General features: G+C 34.3%; 1 long non-coding RNA gene across 1 annotated transcript; it reads right to left on the bottom strand.

The window, feature by feature from the left end:
- Positions 1-3,476: 3,476 nt before the first annotated feature.
- Positions 3,477-6,171, bottom strand: LOC136840770 (uncharacterized). The gene is made up of 2 exons (XR_010853729.1): positions 5,150-6,171; positions 3,477-5,091 (listed from the first exon to the last, which is right to left on the bottom strand). It is a non-coding gene; the product is annotated as an uncharacterized lncRNA (long non-coding RNA).
- Positions 6,172-8,449: the final 2,278 nt, after the last annotated feature.

The following is an 8,449-nucleotide window of genomic DNA, read 5'->3' as shown; positions in this document are numbered from 1 at the left end:
TTTCGGTTTGGCATCTACTCTCCACCAATATTTCCCTGTTTTGTGTTCTATAACCAAAATGCGAAACACATAACGTATAATTCTGAGTAACTTTTCTTCCAGCGCTTTTAGAGTTAAAATAAGCTGATAAATTCCTGCGCCTTTTAACTAAATATGATGAGCAACTATATAGCCAAAGTCAACGTCTATGGTGATGGATAGCTGACGTAGTACAGTGCCAAAGTACCGTTGAACTCTTAGCTCATTCAATGTCTCACTAAATGGCAATTAGCTCGAATGGCAAAGAGATTTTGTCTAAGAAGTAAATAAATACAAATGGTTATATTCAACAGATTAGAGGTTATGTCTTTATGTTCTAAATATTTTCTGTGAAGGAGCAACGCATGTTAGAAAGTGTTTAAGTGAATAGATAAATTTTCTAATAAAGTAAATTTGAAGGATTTGATAAATTTTCTAATAAAGTAAATTTGAAGGATTTCTTTAAGCAGTATATTATAATATATATATATATATATATATATATATATATATATATATATATATATATATATACTTATATATATATGTGTATATATATGTGTGTGTGTGTGTTTGTGCGTGTGCCTTGGGACTTTTGAAGCTGCGTATACATGGAGAAGAAAAGAAATGTATGACAGATGATTTGCTTAAGGAGAGAAAGCTGGATGTTTTGACATTTATTGAGACGAAGGTGAAAGGGTAATGTGTGTGTGTGTGTTTGCTTCTGTGTGTGTAGGAATGGGAGAGGCAAAGAGTGATTGTGTCTGGGATAGCGATGGATTGTTGAAGAAATTCAAATACATTAGTTCGAGATTTATATATGTGAGATTGTGTTGCAGGAGAATCTGTAATGTTAATTGTACGGTATATTAAAGATTTAAATTTTCAAAGAGTGATTGTGTCTGAGGTAGCGGTGGATTGTTGAAGAAAAACGAATATATTAGTTCGAGATTTGTATATGTGATATTGTGTGGCAGGAGAAGCTGTAATGTTGATTGTATATTAAAGATTTAAGTTTTCAAGGAGTGATTGTGTCTGAGGTAGCGGTGGATTGTTGAAGAAATACGAATATATTAGTTCGAGATTTGTATATGTGAGATTGTGTGGCAGGAGAATCTGTAATGTTAATTGTACGGTATATTAAAGATTTAAATTTTCAAAGAGTGATTGTGTCTGGGGTAGTGGTGGATTGTTGAAGAAATACGAGTATATTAGTGAGATTTGTATATGTGAGATTGTGTGGCAGGAGAAGCTGTAATGTTGATTGTACGGTATATTAAAGATTTAAATTTTCAAAATAATATTAGTAGCAGTAATAAAAATAATAATGATAATACTTTTAATTCAATAATACTTTTAATTCAGGAACAGAAGAACGAGCCAAAAAGAATATTTTTTTATTTGTATTTTTTGAGTCTAAATCTGTGCCTTGCTTAGTTTAGAGAATATGAAAAGGTGGTTGTGATAGGTGATTTATATGCAAAAGTATGTGACATAAAAAGATGGTAATCTGAGCAAGAATGGACTTCATAGATCAAATGAAACTAAAGAGATGTGTTATGGAAATGGTTTTGAAAAGTGGCTTGATTGTTGGAAACACAAGTTTCAACTAGATTTTGTTTTAGTATATAGTATATGGAAGTGGGAGTTGATGTATGTAATTGTGAGAAGAAGAGTGGCTGGAGGTATACTCAGTCATTATTTGGTTGAATGAAAAGTGTAATTAAACATAAGTTCAAGTTGGGGAAGATGGGGATAAAATTGTGGCTGAAATTATGATTATGACGAGTAAGTTAAATGAGAAGTAACTGAAAAGAGCGTAGAAGGAGTAGATGAATATATATATATGTATATATATATATATATATATATATATATATATATATATATATATATATATATATATATATATATATATATAGGGTAGGTGAGGAGTACATATAAGGAGTAGCTCAGGAGTATTTCCACTGGAGTTTTGGTTTAGGAGGGTAGGAAGGAGGACTAAATCCATTCAAGGAAGAAAAGAGATTATTTGAAAAATGTTGAATTTACCTTCGTTTATAACAAACCGAGGACTTGTCAGTACTTTTATGCAATTGCTTATTATTGAATGAATAACTCGATTATTGCAGATGTCTTGTTATCGGTGATGTGGACAGTATTGTTCACCGCTCTCTCTCTCTCTCTCTCTCTCTCTCTCTCTCTCTCTCTCTCTCTCTCTCTCTCTCTCTCTCTCTCTCTCTTCCTTGTCTCCGAGTTCCGAAGTGACTAAGTGATCCAAGATGTGTTTTGAGAGGAACTGAAGAAGAGAGTTTGTGTGTGTGTGTGTGTGTATGTATGTCTGTGCAACCCAATCTACTGGGGACGACGGAGACCGCAGGAGGTGGCGTAAGTCATGATAAAGGAGAGAGAAATGGCGCCTAGATAAAAATGAAGGAATGGGAGGTTACTCAGAAGAGGGAGTAGTAGAAGAAGAAGAAGACGAAGAAGAAGAAGAAGAAGAAGGAGGGAAGAAGGAGAAAACGAAACAAAGAGATACAGGAATGTGGCCGAAGAATTTCTCAAGATTTAGGGGACACGAGAAAGACGGAACATAAATTTATGAAAATAAAGAAGTGGACGAAAGAATTACAAACAGTAAATAAATCAAGGAATTTTTATTATGCAGTGACTTAGAATGAAGGCGTGGAAGGGTACAATAATGAGGAAGAAGAGAAAACAAAAGAGATATACAAGGAAAAAATAGCAAAATATGTGACTTTTTGTAATTCAGTAACGGACGGAAAATGAGATAGGAGATTAATGGATGAGGACGTGATACAAGGAGTAAAACCTATAAAGGGAGGCTGGAACGATGAGAGAGAGAGAGAGAGAGAGAGAGAGAGAGAGAGATTAGGAGGGGACCTAAGAGGTCGAATTGAATTATCGATTTTTATCATAACTTTTTAATCACATTTCTTATTCATTTGGAAGTAGTCTCAGATGCTCCGTTGAGTTGAGAGAGAGAGAGAGAGAGAGAGAGAGAGAGAGAGAGAATAATCAGATGTGAGGCAAGATGCGCGATGGAAGTTTGATAATTAGTGTGAGTGACATGACATGCAGCGGGGTCTCGATAAGCCTTAAGTCTCTCTCTCTCTCTCTCTCTCTCTCTCTCTCTCTCTCTCTCTCTCTCTCTCTCTCTCTGTCGAAGATCCTGGCTTCTTTCTTTTGTGAAGTGGGTGGTGACTGTAACCAATATTTTATTATAGAGTGAGGAATCGATTGAATGAATCGTTTAATTTCTCTCTCTCTCTCTCTCTCTCTCTCTCTCTCTCTCTCTCTCTCTCTCTCTCTCTCTCTCTCTCTCTGTCGAAGATCCTAGCTTCTTTCTTTTGTGAAGTGGGTGGTGACTGTAACCAATATTTTGTTAGAGAGTGAGAAATCGATTGAATGAATCGTTTAATTTCTCTCTCTCTCTCTCTCTCTCTCTCTCTCTCTCTCTCTCTCTCTCTCTCTCTCTCTCTCTCTCTCTCTCTCTCTGTCGAAGATCCTAGCTTCTTTCTTTTGTGAAGTGGGTTGTGGCTGTAACCAATATTTTATTATAGAGTGAGGAATCGATTGAATGAATCGTTTAATTTCTCTATCTCTCTCTCTCTCTCTCTCTCTCTCTCTCTCTCTCTCTCTCTCTCTCTCTCTCTCTCTCTCATTATGAAAGTATTATGTGTTATATTCATACTTTGAATAGGGCTTTTAATTTGGCTGAATGTTTCTTGTTTCATTATTATTATTATTATTATTATTATTATTATTATTTCCCTTGCCTTTATTATTCGTATATTGCCTTATGGGCATGGATTATGGTATGGAATAAAACAATATCTAAACTATATTTGTCAATTACGCTTTAAATTCAGGATACTGCGAAAACTTACTTCAATTAAAAATAAGGTTCCATAACAATGATACAGGGTGGATGGAGGTGGCTTGGACATGTCCTTCGCCCAACCCAGGGGAGAACGGTACGTGGTGTCGTCAGTGTGGCTCCCATGGGCACCACGTGAGACAGGAGTAGGCTCGAGAAAAGCGGAGATACGTGGAAGTGAAAGCACAAGATGATGATTGTTATGATGATGATGAATGATGATGATAATAATGATGAAGATGATAATGATGAGGAGGATGATGATGGGGGCGGGGGGAAGGAGGACGTTGCAGGCTAGTAGGCTGCAGACTTGCAAGTTGCCACAACATATTATTACGTCCATTGGTAAGAAAAAAAAAAAACCGAACATGTAGGAGTCAAATTTGAATATAGATAAAACCCATTACTTACATCAGCAAAGATAAATTACTTTTTAGATTCAAATGTTTCCCCCTTTGCTTTGCATGCATTTTTTGTTCGTCTTAAATTATGGAAAATGATATTCAGTAATGGTATGTATAAAATTTCGCATAAGTGAGCGTGATAATTTTCTCTCCTTTTGTATTGAATATAATACATTTTATCCATTTTGTATATATACTTGTTTTTCAGTGATATTTCTTTGTTATATACTTGATCAAGGCTATCAGTTTGTAATGTAGAAAGTATTATAATCTTATGCGTGACGCAAATGTTATTTCTCGCAGAAAATTTGTCTCGTTAAGTATACCTTAGTTTAACTTGACCACTAAGCTGACGAAGGAGTAGACTTATTTTACGTGGCTAAGAACCAATTGGTTACCTAGCAACGGGACCTACAGCTCATTGTGGAATCCGAACCACATTATAGCGAGAAATGAATTTCTATCACCAGAAATAAATTCCTCTAATTCTTCATTGGCCGCTCGGAGACTCGAACGCGGGCCCAGCAGATTTGTCTCGTGATCCTCACCTAAAGGCATTTACAAAATTCAGAGTCAACTTAGCCAGAGTATTATAAATAAATCCTAGATTTTAATTGTTTTCAACGAATAAAACATTAGCTATAATTTACCTACAACGAAAACAGTGATAATTGTTTCAACAAAAAAAAAAATATATTTATAACATACCCACAACAAAAACAGTGATAATTGTTTCAACGAAAAGAAAAAACATTAGCTACAACATACCTACAACAAAAACAGATTGATAATTATTTCAACGAAAAAAAAATTAGCTATAACATACCTGCAACAAAAACAGATTGATGGCCATAGCTTCTCCTCAGTTTTGAGACAAATTCACCAGATCAATAAAAAATTCAAAGTTATTGCAACAACAGTATTGAAATTTAATCTTACCTCTTGATTGTTAAAAAAAAAAAATTTAAAACACTGATGACCTCAGCCCGCCTTTTCTCCTTGATTGAAGTTCACGAGATCAATACAAAATTCAAAAATTTGCTGTAGCAGAAGAAGTGGAAATTGATTTTGGCTTTCAGATTTTTCAACGAAAAAAAAAAAAAAAAAACATTGGCTCTAATATACCTACCACAAAAACAGACAGATGACCTCAGCTCACCTTTTGACCTCGAGTCAAGTTCACCACCAGACCAATACAAAATTCAGAGTTACTGTAGCTAAAGTATTGTAATATAAATCCTGGCTTTCAACTGTTTATAAATAAAAAAAAAAACATTAGCTATTATACCTACCACAAAAACAGACAGGTGACCTCAGCTCACCTTTTGACCTCGAGTCAAGTTCACCAGATCAACACAAAATTCAAAGTTATTGTAGCAAAAGTATCGAAATTAAATCGTGGCTTTCAGTTGTTTATAAAAAACAAACATTAGCTATAAAAAAAACAGACAGATGACCTCACCTCATCTTTTGACCTTGAGTCAACTTCACGGGATCAATTTCAAGGCCACACAAAGTCGAAATTCATAATTGTTAACCTCATGTGATTCGAAATAATGACTATGATTAAGCACAATTTGATGACAGGGATTACTGTGCCACGACAAAGATTAATCAGGACCCAATAAATGTGTCCCAGCAGGTGATATTGTTACTCCTATCTAGACAGTTCTGGTTCTCTAAAGTGCGCGTGCGCGTGTGTATATGTGTGTGTGTGTGTGTGTGTGTGTGTGTGTGTGTGTGTGGGCATGATTGTTTGGATAGCTACGATCACCGAAGAACAAAATGTCAAAGGCAGAAGTTGGTATATATATATATATATATATATATATATATATATATATATATATATATATATATATATGTATATATATGTATGTATGTATATATATATATATATAAAATATATATATATATATATATATATATATATATATATATATATATATATAGATAGATAGATAGATAGATAGACAGATGGACAGATAGATATAGATATATAATGTATATCTATATATATATATATATATATATATATATATGTATATAATTATGTATATGTATATACTGTATATACTTATATAATATATATAAATACAATATATATATACAAACATACATACATAAATGCATATATATACATGCATAAAAAAAGCCAATCAATCAAAAGCTGAAAAGCACAAATGAATCATCACGCGAAAAAAAAAAACTGTTATAGAGATATTTTCACAATTATCATCTGAAGTATAAGCGACACTCGTCGATGTATCTGAGGTCTTCTCATCGGATGTCACTATCTCCTGCCAGGTATGAGGGAGATAGGATGAAAAATAAAACCTTTTTTTTTAATTTGTCTTAAACACAAGTTGGTAACTTCTCGCCCACGACAATGCAAACATGTCGGAGACAAGTCAGCGAACGACTCGTGGGTAGTTCTGGCCAGTGCTGTAATAATTTCCCTATGGTCGTGACTCATTGTTCTGGGTTGATTTTATATTTTTATATTAACGATTCTTTATTTAAAGCCAGGATATACCTCAAGTATATATATATATATATATATATATATATATATATATATATATATATATATATATACAGTATATACACACGGATGTATATATAAATATTTGTATATTTATATATTTACATAATATATATATATAAATTAACAGTATGGATCTCCATAGATTAAACTTGCATTTGAGCTAGCAAGATCATTTTCAGTAAAGAAAGGACAATGACTAGAAATTTGAAAATCAAAAGTTAAGAATCCATGCTCTGAGGCTATTGTGATCTAATAGCTGTGACCTCAGCACGGAAAGTAGACACTTGCTTTGCACACGCGACGCATCGTACCATTAAATCGAAGGTCATTCTATCTGTTTACAGCTGAATCAGTCGCTGCTGAAAACTGCTAGAGAACAGACTGTCAGTGCAGTAAGCAATTTCAGGTGCTGCCAGAGATAAGATGGCATTGTGAGGAGCATAATACGAAAATGATGAGGCATTCTACAATAGCATTTTGATTCTGATAGATTTTAAAGAAATGCCTGAACTTTTCGCAATATCGTTTTAAAATGACAGACTTTAAAGACATGCAAGTAGTTGACAACTAAAATGTTTATGCATATACTTTTGGTTTTCTGAAAATAAAACTATTTTGCCGGCTTTGTCTGTCCGTTCGCACTTTTTCTGTCCGCCTTCAGATCTTAAAAACTACAGAGGCTAGAGGGCTGCAAATTGGTATGTTGATCATCCACCCTCCAATCATCAAACTTACCAAATTGCAGACCTCTAGCCTCAGTAGTTTTTTATTTTATTTAAGGTTAAAGTTAGCCATGATCGTGTTTCTGACAACGATATGGGACAGGCCACCAAGGGGCCGTGATTAAAGTTTCATGGGCCGCGGCTCATACAGCATTATACCGAGACCACCGAAAGATAGATCTATTTTTGATGGTCTTGAATATACGCTGTAGCGGCTGTACAGAAGACTTCGGCGCATTTTTTACTGTTTTTATCATTATTTATAAACAAGCTATTTGTGAGAAGGTTTAGTGTATGCTTTAGTTAGCAAAATTTGTCCAGGGCCCTTTTATTGTTACGTGATTATTTTTTCTTAATTATCCTAGTTATAGATAATTCATTAGCATCACATTAACCTTTTTTATTGGTTTAATTTAGCATTATATCTGTCATGACTGTGTATATCACAGGATTCAACTTCATAGATTTATATTTTAGTTCCTTGCAGCGTCCCTTCGGCCACTAGCTGCAACCCCTTTCATTCCTTTTACTGTACCTCCGTTCTTATTCTCTTTCTTTCATCGTACTTTCCACAACCCTCTCCCAACGATTGTTTCATTGTGAACTTTCATTTCTTTTACTGTACCTCCGTTGGTATTCATTTTCTTCCATCTTGCTTTCCTCAACCCTCTCCTAACAATTGTTTCATTGTGAACTTTTATTCCTTTTACTGTACCTCCGTTGATATTACCTTCTCCTAACAATTGTTTCATAGTACAACTACGAGGTTTTTCTCCTGTAACAACTTTAATACCTGTTTACTCTCAATTCCCCTTTCAGCGCTCAATGACCTCATAGGTCCCAGCGCTTGGCGCGT

This window comes from Macrobrachium rosenbergii, chromosome 8 (genome assembly GCF_040412425.1).
Source record: "Macrobrachium rosenbergii isolate ZJJX-2024 chromosome 8, ASM4041242v1, whole genome shotgun sequence".
Taxonomy (NCBI): Eukaryota; Metazoa; Arthropoda; class Malacostraca; order Decapoda; family Palaemonidae; genus Macrobrachium; species Macrobrachium rosenbergii.
This window is presented reverse-complemented; position numbering and strand designations above follow the sequence as displayed.